The 22,436-nt window shown below is 42.6% G+C and overlaps 2 pseudogenes; both read left to right on the forward strand.

The window, feature by feature from the left end:
• Positions 1-9,645: 9,645 nt before the first annotated feature.
• LOC108490066 lies at positions 9,646-14,869 on the forward strand (annotated as a pseudogene).
• A 1,379-nt stretch (positions 14,870-16,248) lies between these two features.
• LOC108490067 lies at positions 16,249-20,743 on the forward strand (annotated as a pseudogene).
• The last annotated feature ends 1,693 nt before the right edge of the window (positions 20,744-22,436 follow it).

The following is a 22,436-nucleotide window of genomic DNA, read 5'->3' on the forward strand; positions in this document are numbered from 1 at the left end:
ACACACAAGAAAATGTATACACATACAGGTTTTTGAAAAGGAAACATAGCATAAGGCAGAGCAAGGAATGCTAAAGCCTTTAATTCAAGAAAATTTTTCTGCCAGATCTGGTGGGTTACACCTGTGGTGTCAGCTCTTGGGAGGCTGAAACAGAAGGATTGCCAGAGTTCCAGGCCAGCCTGGACTACAGGGTGCGACCCTGTCTCGAAGAAGAAGGAGAAGAAGAAAAAAGAGAAGAGGAAGAGGAGGAAAAGGAGGAGAAGAAAGAGGAGGAGGAGGAAGAGGAGGAAGAGGAGAAAGAGGAGGAAGAGGAGGAGGAGGAGTGGAAGAGGGGAGGAGAGGAGATAATAAACATGAACTGGTATAAATAAGCATGTAACCACAAGCCTGTGCTCATTGCTGGCCACATGAAAATGCCAGTGACTTGAGGACAAGTTATTTGGGACAAAAGAGATTAATTTGAAAAGCTCAAAAGCCAAAAAAGATGGAAGTTATCCTTGCCCAGGAGCTGTAGGTGAAAGGCTTATAATGAGAGTCATGAGAGATATAACAGATGGGGGCGCTAAGATAGTTACAGATTCCAGGGTAGTGACAAATTTCATGAAGCCTGACTTTCTGCATATGGGCTGCTGTTATATGATGGTCACCAGATGCTCTGGATCCTGTAAACCTAAAGAAAAGTTGCTGCTTAAAAAGTCGTGACTCACAGCCGGGTGAGGTGGTGTGCACCTGTAATCCCAACACTCAGGAGGCAGAGGCAGGTGGATCTCAGTGGGCTCAAAGCCAACCTGGTCTACATAGCTAGTTCTAGGCCAGCTGGGGCAACAGGGAGACCCTGTCTCGAAAAAAAAATCATGACATGTCATTTTAATTCCTTTTCCTAGAAATAGTTAATTTTAAATTCATTCTTGGGATACAAAATCTGTCCTTTCCATGGGGAAGGAAGATGGGAAGATGGCAAAGGGCTACATTTCCCTGGAGGAACGGAGAAGTAGAGAGAAGCAACTTGCTCCTAGAGGACGGGGGCTTCAGTCAGAGGTGTCATGTCCAACAAAACTACTGGAAGACAAATAATATATTGCCATGCTGTGTGACTTTCAAATTTACTTTTTAAAGTTGTGTGTGCATGTGTGCATTTGTGTATGGGAGTGCACATATGTGAAGTTGGATGTAGAGGATGGAGATTGACATCAGGTGAGACACCTATTCCTCTATTTCTAGCCACTTAAAGTTCTTAAATTTTATTATTATTACTATTATTATTATTATAGGTTCAAGGGACTGAAGTCAGGTGGCCTGGCTTATTGTGGCAAACACCTTTACTCACTGAGCCATCTCAATTGACCCAGCCCAATTCCATCTTATTTTATTTTATTTATTTATTTGTTTGTTTATTTGGTCTTTTTGAGCCAGGGTCTCCCTGTAGCCCCAGCTGACCTGGCACTCGCTAGATAGACCAGGCTAGCTTCAATCTCACAAAGATCCACCTGCCTCTGCCTCCCAAGTGCTAGGATTAAAGGCGTGTGCCACCACACCCAGCTTCTAGGTTTTTAAAAATATTTTATTTATCATTTTTTATCATTTTTTTATTTTATGTGAATGAGTGTATTGCTTGCATGTGTGTAAGTGCACCTGCATTGTGCAATGCCCACAGAGGTCAGAAGAAGGCATTGAATTCTCCTGGAAGTAGAGTTATGGATGGTTGTTAGTGGCCATGTGAGTGCTGGGAATTGAACCTGGGTCCTTTGCAAGAGCAGCCAGTGCTCTTAACCACTGAGCCATCTCTCCAGCCCCTCAGTTTATTTTTTGAGACAAGATTTCTCACTGAACTTTGAAATCACTGATCCAGCTACACCGGCTGGCCAGTGAGCCTCAGGGACCCTCCTGTCTCCATCTCCCAGCACTGGGATTACAGGCCCAACAGGCTTTTTTACATGGGTTCTGGGGATTGAACGTAGGCCATGTTTGCACAGCAAGCACTTTACAGAATAAGTCATATCCCCAACCCCCAAATTAGTGATTTTTTAATTAGTGATTTTTTTAAATCAACTAAAAGCAAAATTTTATTTCTTCCTTGGTAACAAACATAGACAATACGGAGTAGGGAGAATATTAATCAAGATGAAGGAGTATGAACTACAAAAGGCCAAGCATGGTGGCATACACCTCAGGAGGCAGAGGCAGGAAGGTCTCTGTGAGTTCAAGGTCAGCTTGAACTACAGGGTGAGACCATATTTTTTTTAAAGCCATATAGAAACCTGCTATCTTTTAACCAAATTAAGGATACAATTCATATATAAAATAGACAAATATAACCATATTTTGTGAGCGTCAATGCGAGGATAAAAGTGCCCATATAGTCTTCACAGAACTTGCACAGAAGCTAGTTTTTCAAGGTTTAAAACAAACATGAGAAAAAAAAGAAAAAGAAAAAGTAATCTGAGTGTGATGGAACACATGTACCTGTAATCCTAGCACTCAGCAGGTGAAGGCAGGAGGATCAGGAGTTCAGGAATTCAAGATCAGCCTAGGCTACATAGAGAGTTTGAGGTAAGCCTGGGCTACATGAAACCATATCTCAAAAATGAAATAAAATAAAAGGTAAAAGGCTGGAAGTCCATTGCAGTGTGGCATTCCTGTGAATCCAGCACTCTGGAAACAAAAGCAGGAGGATCGGAGTACAGCCTGGCCTAATAGAACACCTGCCTAAAAATAAATAATAAATAAATAAATAATAAATAAATAAATAAATAAATAAATAAATAAATTTAACAACCAGACAAAAGCTGGGGCCAATGTCACTTCGGGAGTAAACCTTGGCTTATGGCTCTTGTCTGAGCTTCTAGAATGGCCTCATCCTAACTCGGTATTTTCCTCCTGTTTCCCTCCATCTAGGAAGATACAGAACACTTTACCTATGTTCCCTTACTTGTTTTTGAGTACAGAGATGAAGTCATAATTTTGTTTTATATGACTTTCTGTAACTCTCATAGAATCTTTTGGGAAAATGAGCGTTCTCAGTGGGATATTTTGAAACTAGAAATTTTCCATCACAGTCTTCCTGCCTGAGCCATTCTTAAGTTCTAGAAAAAAATAGGTTCATGTTTCAAAAAGTTGCCCCTTTCTAGAAGTCAGAGGGCATCCATCTGTGGTTGTTGGCTTAAGGACTTGTATTTCCTCCTCACAGAATGTGAGATGAATGAATTAACCAGAGATCTTTTAGTTAAAAGTCATGGACACCCCAGACTGTCTTTTTTATATTTTTTAACTTTTTATTTATTATTTTTATTATTTTATGTGTATGAGTGTATTGCCTGCATGTGTGTAAGTGCATCTATGTCATGCAATGTCCACAGAGGTCAAAGGAGGGCATCGGATTCCCTTCCAACTGGAGCTGCAAATGATTGTTAGCTGCCAAGAGGGTCCTGGGAATTGAACTCAGGTCCTATGCAAGAGCAGCCAGTGCTCTTAATCACTAAGTCATCTCTCCAGCCCCCTGAGATTGTCTTAAAACTAAAGAAAATGTACTGATTCATAGCTGAAAGAGTCAAGGAGAGAAAGTTCTCCTCAGGTGATTTATGGTGAGAACTTAACCCAATTTCTTTCCACATTTTCCTCATTGTCATGACTATTCCAAGAAGTGTAACAACCAGAGTAAAGGCATGGAGGTGGGCTGAATCTTGAGCCCAGACTCCACAACAGTATTCCAGAGTGGAAACTGGTATCTGCAGCCTCTTTGCTTGTAGCAGGTTATCTTCCACAATGATGGAAGCCATTCTGGACTGACTCCCAGTTTCTGTCTAACAAACTCCCTCACTGTGCTCCACTCTCTTCTCACTTCTTCCCAATCCTCAACACGGTAGAGTCACTCCAGCCATTGGCTCTGAGTCTCCACTGAGTGACTCAGGCTCATCGTTGTCGTCTGATGAGAGAAGAGATGTGATGGCAAATATGCAACAATGTGGTAAGTGGAGGATGAGACTAACACCGACTAGCACTACACCAATATGTAGCAGGAATGTTTATGAATGGTCACTGTGTCCTTGGAAAAAGAGAATGTGAACTCTGCACTGTGGGGTGCCTTACCCTTCCAGGTCATATCTTGGCATCACTGAGTGAGATCTTGCTGGGTCTTCAGATCTTGTCCTCTGTAACACCGCACCTCATTGTCCAGTCCTCTCCCCACTTCTCACCTTTCTCCAAGCTATTATGGCTCTCCTGCTGTTTTTCTAATGTGCCCAGCACAAACCCTCCTATTAACCTGTACCCCAGCTCTGCCATCTGCCTGGAACATTCATCTTCAGACAGCTACTTACATGGCTCTTTTCAGTGAATGTCATCTCAAAGAGGTGAACACATCTCAGTCTCCCCTACCTTGGTTTCTCTGTAACCACCTGATGTTGCATACATTTAGATGATGCTATTGTTTACTGTCTGCTTCTTCCTTCTTTCTCTAGAATACAAGCTCCTAAAGGTCAGAGATTGATGTCCCTTTTGTTCACTGCAGAACTTAGGATTGTGCCCCAAATCAGGGAGAGATACAACAAATATCACTTGAACATTGAGTGAAAGAATAAGTGAATGAATGAATGAATGAATGAATGAACCAAGTGCTTAGAGAGATCACACTCTGTTCATAATATTTCCCAACAACTCTTATTTCAAAATGCTTGCGAACTCCAGCATGACACATGGTACAGTAGAGAGGGCTCTGTTCTCTGTTCTTTGAGGATAGACAATATGAGGCAGCCTGTGTAAACTCAGGGCACAGGGCATACCTGTGGTCAAATGTTGCCTAGGAGACATATGAAATTAGCCTGGATTTTTTTCATTTCCCTAGTTCTCCTGTATGACTTTTTGTAGTTCTTTTGTTAAAGATATGACTAAAACACTCAGTATTCAATGTTTTTCTTATAGTTCTTCCTTTAAACATGACTAAAATAATACAGAATATATAAAGTATTAACTATATTACATTTTCTTTAGATACCACTGAAGGATATGTCTTATCACTTTAGACGTCTAACTACAAAATTCCACTCCTTTTTAGGGGGTGTTTATGTCTGTGTGCGTCTTCCTGGGAAGCCAGGTCCCTATGACCTCTCCCACCCTCTAGAAATTAGGGAGTAGGTCATGAGTAAGATATCTCATCTTGATCAGTCATAGATTCTTGCCCATTCAAAAGTATCCATGCATTCTACTCCCCAGTCTCGGTCTTAGTCGATGTGAGGAGAGAAATCTGGGCATCCTAGATTCATTCCAATCCCAAGCCAAGTCATTCCAAGCAGGCATTAGGTGCCGCTGGCATTCTCTGTTCCAGGCATACCAGTGGCTCCTAACTGCCAGTCCCTTGTCCTTTCTGAATGCTTTCTCTGACCATGAAGGTGAGCAGAGCAAGTCAGAGGTACCAGGAGTTCACATTCCCTTCAAGAGTGTCAACCTATGACAAATGAGATTTAGTGAATAAGCACCCCAGTTTCCTTGTGTCCCGGCAGAGAGACTCTGAGGTGTGTTTTGAACCTTAACAGACTCTGGCTTGGGTTGCCTTCACTTGGCTGTTTTCCTCTCTCCTCTTCTATCTGCACTTCTTAGAACAATTTCCCAAATAAACCTCCTCCACCCAAATCTTTTTTTTGTGTGTGTGTGTGGTCTTTTTGAGTCAGGGTCTCCCTGTAGCCCCAGCTGTCCTGGAACTCACTATGTAGACCAGGCTGGCCTTGAACTCACAGAGATCCACCTGCCTCTGCCTCCCGAGTGCTGGGATTAAAGGCATGCACCACCATGTCCGACCAAATCTTAATCTTATGATCTGTCCTGGGAAAATTCAGCCTAAAAAGGTTGGTACCAGAAGATGTGCTGACAAATAGATCCTCAGGATGGGATTCTGAAACTTACTCTCCAGTCAGATGGCAACAAAGAGTTCTTAAAAGAAGAAATAAAAATTGCTGTTTGCATTTTTACTGTAAAAATGGCCTCAGGTTTTCCAGGTTCCTGGCCTTTCAAGTCCTCCGGCCCCTTGGTCTTACCTGTGGTGCCTCAGCGCCCTCTACTGGCCTGGCTCTTCCTAACAATGGCATCTACATGAACTTTCTTTTCCTTCTGATTTACCCTTAAATTCAGTTGTTGGACATGCAGGAGGTAAGAGTATAGTTCCCAAGTCCTCTTGATAGTTACAGTTCAGAACTTTTATGCTTTCTCATACCACAGAGGGTTAAAAGCCAATTAGATATCTGAAGGTTATCTCTCTTCCCTCTTATCTCTAGAATAAGTAACATAAGTTACCCATAATGGTTCTTGAGTTCACCCATGAACCCTATTTGCTACGCCAGTCTGTGTAGCTACATACTGGCAAATATGAATGCCAGTCTCACATTGTAGGAAACACTGGGCACGGGTACCAAGTAAATTGCAAAAGACATATTTACCTAACAGATGCTCATCAGAGATGGGGCAAATGATACTGTCCATGAGTGACAGCACTCTTTCTGGAAACTTACTTGTCTGATTCCACATCTAGTCTCATATACATAGTCCTCTGAGCAGGGTCTCGCTTTGCCTGCATTCATCCTGAGAGCTCCACATCCCGGTCTAGATGCCTTGTCAATCTCCAGACCCTGTGATGGGCAGCATTTAATCCCCAGAGAACTGCACACAGCACAACCTGGCTGGACTGTCTACTCTCCTGGGCTTTCAGGCTAGTAGAGCAGGGATTAAATGAATTTCAGAATTTGGAGCCAGGGTCTAGGCACACAGGCGCTGTGAGGGATCGTGAGAACTAAACCAAGACCAGCTATAAAACAGAAGCTCCAGGTCCAGGCTGCTGCAGGCATTGGCATTGTTGGGCCTTCAGAGCTTTTCTTGACCTTCATTTTCATTCTCTGAGAATTTCAACCACTGTGCTATCAAATAATTTATTTAAGTGTTTAATGATTTAATTTAAACAATTGCAAGTGTTTTGTATTGGGTGGGTTTTCCAGGGTGTCTATTCTATGGTAGCTACTGGAAACTTAAAGTCAACTACTCGTTATTTTAGAATAAAAATATGTTACTCAAAATGAACAGACATGAATGTGAGAGACAGATTTGGGGTCACTCTTAGGGACTTAAGAGGTACCCCTGGCTCCTCAGCTATTCCTCAACCAATTGTGTCATCTGCTAGGATGGGTCAAGGTCCTCATGAACATGTGGCTCCTCTGAAAGCAGAGGTAATGTCTTTCTCCATTGACTCTCCTCCTACAGGATGTGCACTGGTTAGATTTCAGCCTCCAGAAATTCCATGGCCTCTGATCAAGAGGACTGCGACTTACCAGCGGGTTCCCTTGTCTCCTGACTGACCACGGAGGGCAAGGACCCTTTAAAGTATTGACTGTCCTCGTTGACCCTCATGTCATTGATATAAGCCTGAAAGATTTGGCAGTTGAACGCCCAGAAGGACAGTTTTGCCGCTTTGCACTTTTAACTTTTATGTAACATTTTGATAAAGCTTAGACCAAAAAAATCAGTTTTAAATAAATCCTGATTTTTTCCTAAGACTCAGTTTCCTAAAGTCATTAAAACCTAAGAAAATTAGCAAAAAAAACACAAGTAATTATCTTAACACAAATCCTCTTTAGGTCAGTTTTTGTAAATGTTATTATGAACAGATAATTAAGAGAACCCTGATGACTTAAATAGAAGTTTGAAACCAATGCATTGAATAGTGACTGTAGAAATTTTAATAATCTTTCATCATCAAACATATATCATCCCTAAGTCTCATACCCCACAAGCCTTGTACAATTTGCTTAAACTCTGTGCTACTTGCTTAGAATTTCTGGTTGTGTTTTTGCCTTTTATTTTTGTTCTGTTTCTTAAATATTTGCTCTTATTATTTTTAATTATGTTTATGCAGGTATGTCTGTGAGGAGTATATATGAATGTGAGAACAGGTGTTCACAGAGGCCAGAGTCATCAGATCCCCTGGAGTTGGACTTATAGGCAGTTGTGAGCTGCCCAGATACTGGAAACTGAACCCAGGACCCCGTAACAGCAGTATATGTTCTGAGCCATCTCTTCAACCCCTTCTTTTCCTTTTGGAAAGTCATATTATCTTATGCCATACAAAATCTTTTTTATCTAAATCATTATGCATTTATAACATTTTTAATATTTTATTTATTATTTTATGTGTATGAGTATATTGCCTGTATGTGTGTAAGTGCACCCTTGTCTTGCAATGCCCACAGAGGTCAGAAGAGGGCACTGGATCTCCTGGAACTGGAGTTACAGACAGTTGTTAACTGGCATGTGGGGGTGCTGGGAATTGAACCCCAGGTCCTCTGCAAGAGCAGTCAGTGCTCTTACCCACTGAGCATATCTATAGCACCTTTATCACCAGTTTCATCATCACCCCACATATTCCCTTGTAGTTTTTACAGTAGTTACTCCTTCAAAACAGAAATGGCATTTTGTAGCTCCTACTGACCACACCAGTTGTGTTCTGTACACTCCAGAGAATGATCTATGAGAGCTGTCTTAGGTTACGTTCTATTGTTGTGATAAAACACTCCGACCAAAACAACTTGAGGAAGAAAGGGATAATTTGGCTTACTCATTCTGATCACAGTTCATCATGGAGGGAGGCCAGGGCAGGAACTCAGAGCAGGAACCTCAGACCACAGAGGAATACTGCTCACTGCCTTGCTCCCCTGACCTGTGTTCAGCCTGCTTTTTCGTACAACCCAGGACCCCCTGCCCACGGGTGGCACCGCCAACAGTGGGCAGCCCTCCCACTTCACTCAAGGAAATACTTCAGACATTTCACACAGACCCACAGGACAATTCAATAGTAGAAATTCCCCAATTAGGTTTCCTTGTCCCAGGTGTGTCAAGTTGACTACAGAAACCAACCATGACATTTCACCCGTTGTCTACCTTGACACACAAACATATCACTTTAAATCATAACTTTTCCTTTCTTTGTGTGGCCCCAAGATCTCACATTAAATATCACGGTATAAAACACAACCTTAAAATCCTGCAGTCTTCAAAAAAGTCTATTGCTTAAAAGTTGAAAGTCTCTCTTTTTTAAAAAAATATTTTATTTATTATTTTTACTTTATGTGTGTGCATGTACTGCCTGCATGTAGGTAACTGCACCTGTGCCTTGCAAAGCCCGAGAAATTACGTAAGGAACCGGAGTTAGTTGCGTAAGGAACTAGACAGAGTTACATAACAACGCAGTTGTTAGCCGCCATGTGGGTGCTGGGATTTGAAACCGGGTCTTCTGCAAGAACAGCCAGTATTCTTAACTGCTTGAGCCACGTCTCCAGGCCTTCAAAGTTTCTTTTAAAAGTCTCTTAACTGTGGACTCCTGTAAAATAAATAAAATAAATAAAATAAAATAAAATAAATAAAATAAAAATTTTAAGTTAGGGGCCCTTCTCCATGCAGGTCCCAACTGCAGCTGCATCTCCTCCGCTCTGCAGCTGCTAAGGAGACAAGCCAGCCTGAGTCCCTGCTGGGCTGGGCCTGAGCCTATGCAGGGTTAGGGCGACTACAAGGACCCCAGGGGGCAGAGCCTGTGGGACCGCGGTGGGCATGGAGAGCCAGACCACCTCTCCATTCCCCAGGAAGAGCCAGATACGCGTGGTACACTACACAGGAATGCTGCAAAATGGCAAGAAATTCGATTCACCTAGAGACAGAAACCTTTCAAGTTCAGAACTGGCAAACAGAAAGTCATCAAAGGCTTTGAAGAGCATGCTGCTCAGTTGGGTCCTCTTTCTTCTCTCGGTATCTGCCTCATCCCTGCTAGATGAGCTTGGGGCAGAGTGCAAAGCTGACCTCTACCCCTGAGGTGGCAAATGGAGCTTCTGGTCACCCTCATGTCATCCCTCCCAATACCATCCTCATCTTTGATGTGGAGCTGCTCAACTTAGAGTCACGGCAGGAAGGGACTGGAGATGACTTGGAGACAGCTACTCACCCTCATAGCCTGCTGTGCCACTGGGATGGCTTCCCTTGTGTGGGGCTCTTGATCAGTGTGGGGCCCCAAGGTAGGATCCATTCTCTCCCACCCAACTTCCTCAGTATGTGCCTGTCATTTCATTGATCCCACACATCTTTGCTTGAGGAAACTTCAGTTAGAGATGAGAACATTTCAAGTTTTATATTCTGTGTGATACATGTAGTAGCCATTCCTGATCACAGAGCACAGATTTCTTGTTTGCATAATCTCCACTGCCTTACCTTCACTTAAACCAGATACACAAGGTGTTCAGACGTGTGCAGTACATGGTTACCCAGAAGAACTTGAGCGAGTTACATTTGCTGATGCTTTCTTTTTAAAAAAAATTTTTTATTATTTTTATGTGTATAAGTGTATTGCTTGCATGTATGTGAGTGTACCCATGTCGTGCAGTGCTGCGGAGGTCAGAAGAGGGCGTCAGATTCCCCTGGAACTGGAGTTAAGGATGGTTCATAGCCACCATGTGGGTGCTGGGAATCAAACCCGGGTCCTCTGCAAGAGCAGTCAGTGCTCTTAACCACTGAGCCAACTCTCCAACTTTCTTATATTATGTTGGCTACTCAAAACAAAGCCTTCTTTGGAAATATGTACAATAAAGACTCTGTGTTGGGGGTCGGGGAAAGTTAAGTATTTCTTGTTTCAAAAACCAGGCACACTTAAGCAAAACCGGAGTCTGGTCATGTAGCTCAATATCTGACATCTGGGACGCCCTCATGATCTTCTGGCTCCTAAAAGCTTGTGCAGCTCCACTTCTCTAGCTCTGTCATCCACAACACTTGCAATGTGTCTCCTAGGCTCAGGCTGGCTCCACTCCACAAACTGCTGCTGTCCTTGGCAGATGTCCCATGGTCCTGGCTTCTCTAATATCCTGGGGTCTCCAATGCAACTGAGGCTGCACCTTCACCAATGGTCTCTTCTGGCCTCACCCAGTGCCAAGCCTCAGATTCTCTCCATGATCCAGTTCATGCTGCCAAACCAGTACCATCTGAGAGACTCTCACACATTCCCAAGTTCTGCTTACAGCTTGAGATGCAGCCTTGGCCTGCTCTGGACCATAGCCTCTGTGTGCTGACCCTAAGAAACTACTTCCCAAACAATTTTGCCTCAATGATGGTGGTCTCTTACTAATCACAGCTGTATTATTTTAGCTCCACCTGACCAGTATCCATTAACCCAGTAAAGCACATACATGTCCATAGATTAATTCAAAATATTACACAAATGGAACTGATAGTTTTGAGGGCTCTCAGACTTCCCTCTGAACCTCACAAATCATGCCTCTATCTTTTGCCTTTCTCTATTATCTTCCAAGCTCCCACAACAGCTCATTAAGTTCTGAGCATGCAATGGCTTTTCCAGCCCAAAATTCCTAATGCTTCCACAATGCTCCCCCAAAATAACATGATCAAGTTAATCACAGCAATAGCCCACAGTCCTGGTACCAACTTCTGTCTTAATTAGTTTTCTACTGCTGTCATAAAACACTGACCAAAAGCAACTTGAGAAGGAAAGTTATTTGACTTACAGCTCACAGATCATTATCAGGGGAAGCCAAAGCAAGAACTCAGAGCAGAAACCTGGAGGCAGGAACTGAAGCAGAGACCATGGAGGAATGCTGCTTACTGGCTTGTCCCCCTGGCCTATGCCCAGATTTCTTTCTTATACAACCCAGGATCATCTAGGTGCCTAGTTGTGGCACCACCTACAGTGGGCTAGACCCTCTCACATCATTCAACAATCAAGAAAATGCCTCACAGACATGCCCACAGGCCAATCCAATAGAGAAAATTCTCCAATTGAGGTTCCTTCTTCCCAGGTGCATCAGGCTGCCAACTGCACCTCTCTATCACAATAGCTGTGCTTTTGGTTTCAAACAAGTGAATTTCTTAAGTATATAGAAAACAAAAGTAAAAGAATAAATAGCAAGTTGCAGACAGATACAGATGACATTGTCAAATTGAGTGCTTATAACGTCCAGCAGAAACTGAACAGGGAAGCTGAGGTAGTCAACTAGAATTCCCAATGGAGCTTCCCATGGCTGAAGACCAGTTTTCCATGGCTGAAGTTATGACTTGCTGTGCACACTGCAGGAATGTTTATGGCATGGAATAAATAGCGACCTCTGTTGGAAATGGCTGACCTTCTAGCTGTTCCCAAGGGCACAAAGATTTTACTACTGAGCTGTTTGCCTGTTCTCTTCTCTCCCTGTCACAGAGTTAGTGAGAGCAACTCATTCACAGACAAAGGGTCTTGGACACTTTGAGACAACATGCTTGGGTCTGAAATCAGGAGCCAACTTCTCTTCCAGAGTCAGCTTCTTGGTAAGCTCAAACAGAATGTGACAATTTACCACTATGATGTACATTATACCACCCATCACAGGGATCATGTAACTACTGCCACCATAAGGATGCACACCACACCGTATGGGGAAAAGTACCCACATCTGGATTACCCCATAGATGTTCCACCCTCAGATCAGGCTCTGTTGTATGTCGCATCACCCATTGCAGGGGCCATGCAACTACTCTGTGATTTATCTTGCGTTCTGTCAGTCCCTGCTCAGACTCCCATTATATTGCATGACTTCCTAGAGAGACATGAAGAGATGTCTATTCATTGCCAATAGCACAGCAATGACCAACCAAAGAAACAGTCTCCCTTAAGTCTAGTTTGGTAAGCCAATGAGTTTATTGAGCTTATTTACAGGAGCATGGGTAAGAGGTTACTTACAGTACCATGTCTTAACTGTCATATGTGTTATGACATATGTCCTATCTTCATCATCAAAAAGTTCCTCACCAGCATAGGTAACAAATCACAAAAACTGCATCCCTGGAGCTCACTGTACAATTTGCAGCCAACTCTACCAAAAGAGTCTTCTCACCCTACCGACCTGTTTTTATACTCTGGAGGAGGGATGTGGTGGCTTGAATGAGAAATGTCTGCCATAGGCTCAAGTATATCAGCACATTGTCAGTTGGCGGCACTGTTTGGGGAAGGCCATGGAACCTTTAGGACGTGTGGCCTTCCTGGAGGAAGCGTGTCACTGGGGATGGGTTTTGAGAGTTCATAGTCTCATCTCACTTTCAGTTTCTCTCTCTCTGCTTCTTGTTTTTTGTTGGCTCCCAGCTCTCAGCTTCTGCCACCATACTTGCTGTCTGCTGTCGTACCTCCTGATCATGATAGATTTATTTTTAAAACTTTATTTATTTAAATTTTTGTGTGTGAGTGTTTTGCCTGCATGTATGTAAGTGTACCTGTGTGTGCAATGCCTGTAGAGATTGGAAGAAGGAGTCAGATCCTCTCAAACTGGAGTTACAGTTGTAAGCCACCATGTGGGTGTTGGAAATGGAAGCCAGGTTCTCTGCAAGAATAGCCAGTGCTCTTAATCACTGAGCATCTCTCCAGTCCCCATGATGTATTCTTATCCCTCTGGAATCATAAGCCAAAATAAACTTTCACCCATAAGTTGCCTTGGTCATGGTGTTTAAGCAACAGAAAAGTAACTAATACAAGGGACTTTGTGAATCTTGTGCCTTCCTGAGCCCCTTAGGTAAGCTTCATTATCTTCCTGTGGTGGTTTGAATGAGAATGCCCCCATAGGCTCCAAGTATTTGGACATTTTGTCCCCAGTTGGTGGTGCTGTTTTGGGAGGTCTTAGAAGGTGTAGCCTATGCTGGAAGAAACATGTCAGTGGGGGTGGGCTTATAGAATTCTTAAGCCTTGACAGATCTCAAGTAGCTCTCTTGCTTCTTGTACCTGCTTGAAGATGTAGAGCCTAGCTTCCACTCTTCCTCCAGCTACCTCTGCCACCGTGCCTCCCTGCCATGATGGACTCTTGCCCCTTTGGAACCATAAGCTCAAATAAACTCTTCCTTCTATTAAATTGCTTTGGTCAGTGTTTCTCTCACAGCAACAGAAAAGTAACTAATACATTTCCTGAGTCTTTGTGTTGTGTATGCATAATATATATATATATGTATGTATTCATGTGCACACACATTTCTGTGTGTGCACATGCCTGTATATGTATGTGGAAACCAGATATCAATGTCAAGTGTTTTCCTCAATCACTTCTCCACCATATTTTTTTGAGACAGCATCTTTCCCTGAACTGAGAGCTCACCCATTTAGATAGACTTGCTGGCCAGCAAGCCCGAACAATTCTCCTGTCTCTGCCTCCTGAGTTCAGGGATAAGAGGTGTGCACTAGCACACCCTGCTGTGTATGTGGGTGCTAGGGATCTGAACTCAGATCCTATTTCACTTTACTAACAGCCTTCTCCACAATCCCTGGCTTCTTGAGCTCTATGTCCCTCCCTCCTCCTTCCAGGGGGGAATGTTTTGACTCAGAAGAAATAGACACACAATACCCACACTGGCCTTGAATTTATGATCCTCCTGCCTCAGACTCCTGAGTGACTGGTTTACATGTGTGCACCACCATACCATGCTCTTAAATTTGTAACACAAATATAACTCAAATGACAGTAAAGAAATATGAAAATATCAAAATATAAGTGAATTCTCCGAATCATCTTCAGTGAACAAACTGTCCAGTTTTAATCAAAATCCAGCGAGGTAAGAACTAATATTGTCAACTTGATTGTACCTAGAATCACTAAACAGACAAGCCACTGGGCATGTCTATGAGGAACTAAATAGATTAAATTAAGTGAGGTGAGAAGACACCCCCTAATTGTGAGCAACGCTATTCCATGGCCTGGGTTTCCAGACTGAACAGAAAGGATAAAGCAAGCAGAACACCAGCCTTCCCTGCTGTTTCCCTACTGTAGGTGCAGTGAAAGCAGCCACCTTGAGCTCCTGCTGTCATGACTTCTCCACCATGATGGAGTGAAAGCCAAAACGACCTGTCCTTAAGTTACTTTTGTCATGTATTTTGTTACAACAATAATAAGACCGAAGACAAGGCAAAAGGAACTCCTGAACAGAGTAATCAGAAGCTGGGCTAGACCCTTTGCCAAATGAGCCATTCAAACCTCTCACAGCTTCTCATAAAGTTTTTCATCCATCAGCGCATGTTGCTGTTTGATATTTCATTTTTCTTAAGCACATAGCTTCAAGCATTTAAAAAAGTTTCCAGGCTGGAAAGATGGCTCAGGGGTTAAGAGCCCTGGCTACTCTTGCAGAGTACCTGGGTTCAATTCCCAACACCTACATGGTGGCTAACAACCACCTTAACTCCAAGTCCAGGAGAATCCAATGCCATCTTCTGACCTCCGAGGGCATTGCATGACATGGGTACATTTAGGCACACCTGGAAAAATACTCATACACATAAACTAAAGATAATAAATAAAATATTTTAAAAGGAAATAAGTTTCCGTGGGGCTGGAAATATGTCTCAGCAATTAAGAGCAGAGGAGGCAGGGTGTGCAGTTCCCAGCACCCACATAGCAGCTCACAACATCCATAACTCCAGTTCCAGAAGATCTGACTCCTTCTCGCCTCCACAGTCATTGTATGCAAGTGGCGCACTTACATGCAGACTAAACATTCATACACATAAAATAAAAAAGAAATTGGGGCTGGAGAGATGGCTCAGCAGTTAAGAGCACTGACTGCTCTTGCAGAGGACCCAGATTCAATTCCAAGCACCCACAAGATGGCTACGAACCATCCTTAACTCCAGTTCCAGGGGAATCCGAAGCCCTCTTCTGACCTGCTTTTTTTTTTTCTGTAGCATCTGAGCACATGTCCAAACAGATGAAGCTGTTAGCTAGTCCTGTTTTGCCTCATTGTTTACTATTCTTTTTATTTATTTATTTATTCAATGTGTATGAGTGTTATACCTGCATGATGTAAGTGCACCCATGTCATGCAATGCCCATGGAGGCCAGAAAAGGCCATTGGATCCCCTGAAACTGGAATTATTGGTGGTTATTAGCCACCATGTAGGTGCTGAGATTCAAATCCGAGTCTTCTGTAAGAGAAGCTGGTGCTTTTAACCACTGAGTCATCTCTCCAGACCCAAATTTAAAAAAAAAAAATTTTTTAAACAGCTTCCACAGGCTTGGGAGATGGCGCTGTCCACAAAGTACTTGTCATACAAGCATGAATACCTGATCTCAGATCTTCAGCACCCACTTAAAAAAATAAAAAGGTGGTTGGGACCATGTGTGGCCCCTCCCACTGAACCAGGGCCAACTTCTCTACCTTTCAGAAGGGGCCCAGACCTTAGCAGACTGCCTGACAGTACCTGGATCCAGTCTCCACATGGCGGTGAGCTTTCCCCAATCTGCTGTGCCCATCTCCCTACACTGGGACCACATGTCGCCTCTCCCACTGCTCCAGGGCTAGGCCTCTCTGCCCTTCAGTAGGGGCTCTGGCCTTTAGCAGACTGCGTGAGAATGTGTGGATCCAGCCTCCACTTGGTGGTGAGCTTCCCCAAATTGTGCCATGCCCATTCCCTACATTGGGACCACATGCAGTCCATCCCACCACCCAGGTCTAGGTTTCTCTGACCTCTAGGAGGGGGCCAGGCCCTTGCAGTCTGCCTGAGAACACCTAAATCGGGCCTCCTCTTAGTGAGCTTCCCAAATTGTGCTGTGGCTGCTTGCTAGTGGGGGCCCAAACCTTAGAAGGAAGCCTGAGAGTACCTAACTGGCTCCTGATTTTGGCCTTTGTAGGAACTCCTGGGTAGCTGGAGTGATGCTATGTGGTCCCTCCAATATAAAATCAAAAGAGATAACATGAAGCCTAGACCAACCAACTAGCTTTGCATACCCAATAAGAAAACAACCACGGCATACCAATAATACAAAAAGAAGCAGACTTCAATTCAACAACAGAAGGTTTGAGCTTCATACCAGAATCACAAACAACAACAGAAATCCACATGCCAAAATCACAACAGAAAATTAATAATATGGAAAAACAATATGTTCCCACCAAAAAACACCAGTCCTATAGAGGAGTTCTACAAGGAGAACTCCCTAGAGATAACCCAGGACACAGAATTTAAAACAATCATAAACATGATCAAAGTCAACAAATTTAAAAAACACGCAAACAACCAAATCAAAGCACTAAAGAAGATAGGGATAAACCTACTGAATTCCCAAAAGAGACAGAAGTATTGAAGAAAACTCAGGCTGCAATGAAGAAGGAAGTGAAAAACCCAATAAGCCAATTTGAAACAACAGGAGAAAGCCTCACTGACAGAATGAATGGAGTGGAAAACAGAATGTTAAGACTGGACAATAAAGTTAAAGAACTGGACCATTCAAGCAAAGATTATGAAATTTTTTTAAAAACACAGGAATGGAATATGCAGGAAGTGTAGGACACCTTGAAAAGACCAAATTTGCATAGAGGAAGGAGAATTTCAGGTTAATGATGTTGACCATATCTTAAACAGGATTGTAGAAGAGAATTCCCAAAATTAAGGAAAGACATCCCCATACAAATATAAGAAACACATAGAACTCCAAATAGACAGGACCAGAAAAGAAACTCCCCATGACATATCATAGTAAAAACACAAAATGTACAGAACAAAGAGAGAATACTGAAAGCAGGAAAAGAAAAACAAGTCACATACAAAGAAAAAAACCATGAGAATTACAGCTGATATATCATGCAAACTATGAAAGCCAGAAGAGCCTGGAACAAAGTATTCCCAGTCTTAAATGACCATAGATGCCAACCGAAAATACTTTACCCAGAAAAAATGTCTAATAGTTGAAGGGGAAAGAAAAATCTTCCACAACACAAATAGGCTGAAAGAATACATGTCCACAAAACCAGCCCTCCAGAGAATACTTGGAGCAATACAAAGAATGGAGAAAGGAACAATTATATTGAAGGGACAACAGAAAGAAGGTAAATGAAGGTTTAATTGTGGAAACACAAAATTAGACCAAGAATGCAAACAGAAATTGAAATGATAGCAACCAATACACATTTTCAAATAATAACCTTAAATATCAATGGGCTGAACTCCGCAGCCAAAAGACACAGGCCAGTTGAATGGATTAAGAAACAAAATCCATCTGGGCATAGTGGCGCACGCCTTTAATCCCAGCACTCGGGAGGCAGAGGCAGGTGGATTTCTGTGAGTTCAAGGCCAGCCTGGTCTACATAGTGAGTTCCAGGACAGCTGGGGCTACAGGGAGACCCTGTCTCAAAAAGAACAAAAAAAGAAAGAAAGAAAAATAAAAATCCATCCTTTTGTTGTCTGCAAGAAACCCATCTCTGCCATATAGCACTCATCAAAGAAGCTTCTTTTTGCATCAGATGGAGGCTACTGCAGAGTTGAACATCTGGTCAAGCACAGAGAACATATATCTGGGAGATGTCTAGTACTACATGACACATCTGCAGTAGAATCACTACAACTAAGGCTCATGGAACACAGCAGAACAAGGGGTAGAGAGAGGGCTAATGTACCCCTCAACTCTCACCAGTGAGGCTCCCTTGTACATCAGAGTGCAATACACACAGAAGACCACATCTGGCTAAGTCTTGGAGAATAAGAGACTATAGCATGTAGGATGGGACTCCCATGCAGAACCCCACCCACCCATGGTTCAGGGATCATTGTAGAAGAGGAGGCAGAAAGATTGTAAGAGCCAGGGCTGGTTCATGATTACAGGGAGGTGGAGGCTTCCAAGCCACTGGACGCTTCCTCATGTGAGCCTGTGGCAGCGGTGGCAGCGGGGCATAGAACCCATATCAGCTCAATGAAACAAGGGACCAAAGGGGAGGTGAAAAATAGGTGGCGGGCTAGCACTAGATTGAGAACTATCTGAGACTGATTGCTACTGGGTGAGGGAGAGTATGACTTACATAGGACCACTGGATGGGCTGACTAGACTCCAGTAGACACATTTATACTGAATGACACTTGGGTATAAACACCTGAATGAATAGGACTCAGCATGTATGGCAGAGTGCATAGGGTTTGGTGGGGGGATGGGGAAGGCATGGATGGCAGAGCGGGGTCTGGATTTGAGTGGGAAATGTATGAAATTTTAAAAGCTCAATAAAATAAAATTTTTAAAAATATTTTTGAGTAAAGAAATTAACAAATTTTATATCACGTTTTTCTGTGAAAATAGCAAATGTGTAATATCAAAGATGTCATGTGGTAGTGTTGTGGTAGTGTCGTTGAGCATTTTATGATTCTCCAAATGTAATTTATTTTAATTTATATGTGTATATAAATCACAGTATTCACATGTTTAAAAAAAGAAAAAGAAAGAAACTCATCTCATCTTCAAGGACAGGCATTGCTTTAAGGTGAAAGGATAGAAAAGAATATTCCAAGAAAATGGCACTAAGAAACAAGCAGGGGTTGCAATTGTAATAGCCAACAAAATAGACTTCAAAGTAAAACTAATCAGGAAAGATAAAGAGGGTCACTTCATTCTGATCAAAGGAACAACTGGCCAAGAAGATGTTACAATCACGAACATACATACACCAAACTCTGGTGTACCCAATTTCATAAAAACAATGTTACAGGACTTTAAGATGCAAATTAACCCCAACTCAGTAATAGTAGGGGACTTCAGTAACCCACTGTCTCCATTAGACAGGTCAACCGCACAAAGAATAAACAGACATCTGAATTAAATGATACCATACATCAAATGGACTTAACAGGCATTTACTGTTAAGCAAGCACCAAAGGATACGCTTTCTATTCAGCACCCCATAGAACTTTCTCAAAAATTGACCACATGCTGGGACACAAAACAAACCTCAAAAAATACAAAGAAATTGAAATAATTCCATGCATTCTATCAGACCACAATGCAATAAAGCTTAAATTCAACACTGGACAAAAGCCCTAGGTCACTACATGAACTCATGGTGACTGAACAACACACTGCTAAACAATGAGTGAGTCAAAGGAGAAATTAAGAAAGAAATAAAAGAATTCCTGGAACTAAATGAAAGGAAAATGCAACACAACAAAACCTCTGGGACACTTTAAAAGCAGCCCTAAGAGGGAAGTTTATAGCTCTAAGTACCTACATTAAAAAATCAGAAAGAGATTCAAGACAGTGAGAGGTAGATGTCTTACAAGAGTTCCTAAGATTTGTGTCCAATACCTGCTGCCGCCCTTTAAGCCTTCCAAAACACTGATACACCTGCTTCCCTCTTCCCACCACCTCCAGAAACAATTTTGCCAGTAGTGGCGGCAGTAAGAGCCAATTTCCCCTTCTTGCTCTGTCTCAAGAAGCTCCAGATAGCGTCTTCCATGGGCAACGTGGCCTACAGCACAGGGTTAGCTGAGTTGGCACATCGTGAATATCAGGCAGGCGATTTTGAGGCAGCAGAGAGACACTGCATGCAGCTCTGGAGACAAGAGCCTGACAATACCGATGTACTTTTATTACTTTCATCCATACACTTCCAGTGTCGAAGGCTGGACAGACCCGTTCACGTTAGCACTCTGGCAATTAAACAGAATCCCCTTCTAGCAGAAGCCTATTCGAATTTGGGGAATGTGTACAAGGAAAGAGGGCAGTTGCAGGAAGCAAGTGAGCATTATAGACATGCCTTGCGTCTCAAACCCAATTTCATTGATGGTTTTATTAACCTGGCAGCAGCCTTGGCAGCAGCAGGTGATATGGAAGGAGCAGTGCAAGCTTACGTCTCTGCTCTACAGTACAATCCTGACTTGTACTGCGTTCGCAGTGACCTGGGGAACCTGCTCAAAGCCCTGGGTCGCTTGGAAGAAGCCAAGGCTGTTATTTGAAAGCAATTAAGATGTGACCAAACTTTGCAGTAACCTGAAGTAATCTTGGCTGTGTTTTCAATGCACAAGGGGAGATTTGGCTTGCAATTCATCCCTTTGAAAAGGCTCTTGACCCAAATTTTCTGGACGCTTATGTCAATTCAGGAAATGTCTTGAAAGAGGCACCATTTTTGACAGAGCTGAGGCAGCTCATCTTCAGGCCCTAAGTTTGGGCCCAAATCATGCAGTTGTGAATGGCAACCTGGCTTGTGTGTACTATGAGCAAGGCCTAATAGATCTGGCCATAGACATCTACAGGCGAGCAATAGAACTACAGCCACATTTCCCTGATGCTTACTGCAACCTAGCAAATGCTCTCAAAGAGAAGGGCAGAGTTGCTGAAGCAGAAGATTGTTATAATACAGCTCTCCACCTGTGTCCTACCCATGCAGACTCTCCGAATAACCTAGCTAACATCAAATGAGAACAGAGAAACACTGAGGAGGCAGTCCGCTTGTATCATAAAGCATTAGAAGTATGTTGAACCTGGTGTGGCTGGGTCTTTATTTAGTCTATGTGATAGTAGAGGGGAAAGCAGGTAAGTTTTCCTGCCATCCACCACTGTGTAACACCCTGTGTGGCATTCAAGAAAAGTCCCAAGAGTTGGATCTCCTTTTTGATTGCATAAATCAATAGTGCAGTGGGAATTGCATATAACTGGACACTGATTTGTTGGATATGCTGAATTACTTAATACCACTACTATTCTTGGTAACTACTTTTTTATACATTTTCTGATTTTCTAATAAAACTTTTTTAAAAATAAAAAAATAGGAAAGAGCACAAATAAATGACTTAACAGTGCAACTCAAGACTCTGGAAAGGCAAGAACAAATGAAACCCAAACCCAGCAGACAAGAAGAAATAACAAAAATCATAGCAGAAATTAATGAAATAGAAACAAAGAAAACAATACAAAGACTTGATGAATCTAGGAGCTGGTTCTTTGGAAAGTTAAACAAGATAGACAGACCCTTAGCCCCACTAACCAAAAGAAAGAGCAAATCCAAATCAACAAAATCGGAGGTGAAAGGGGGAAATATCACAACAGACACCAAAAAGATCCAGAACATTATAAGAGAATACTTTAAAAACCTATACTCTGTTAAATTTGAAAACCATCCTAAAATTCATATGGAAGCACAAAAGACCCCAGATAGACAAAGCAACCCTGAACACAAAGAGCAATGCTGGGGGCGGGGGGGCAGTGCTATACCAGATCTCAAACTATGCTACAGAGTTATAGTCATAAAAACAGCATGGTACTGGCACAAAAATTGGCATATATATCAATGTAGCATAATTGAGGACCCAAGCATGAGTTCATGCAATTTCAGCCACCTGATAGTTGACAAAGGTGCCAAGAACACACAATGGAGCAAAGACAGCATCTTCAACAAATGATGCTGGCAAAACTGGCTCTCCACCTGTAGAAGAATGAAAGTAGGCCCTTATCTTTCACCTGGCACAAATGTTAACTCCAGATGGATCAAAGACCTCAATGTGAAACTGGAAACTCTGAAACCGTTAGAAGAAAATATTGGCAGTAACCTACGAGATATAGGTGTAGGAAAGGACTTTCTAAATCAGACATCCATTACTCAGGAATGAAGGTCAACAATCAACAAGTGGGACCTCATTAAACTCAAAAGCT

This window comes from Nannospalax galili, unplaced genomic scaffold (genome assembly GCF_000622305.1).
Source record: "Nannospalax galili isolate Female #2095 unplaced genomic scaffold, S.galili_v1.0 scaffold146, whole genome shotgun sequence".
In the NCBI taxonomy this organism is placed as follows: domain Eukaryota; kingdom Metazoa; phylum Chordata; class Mammalia; order Rodentia; family Spalacidae; genus Nannospalax; species Nannospalax galili.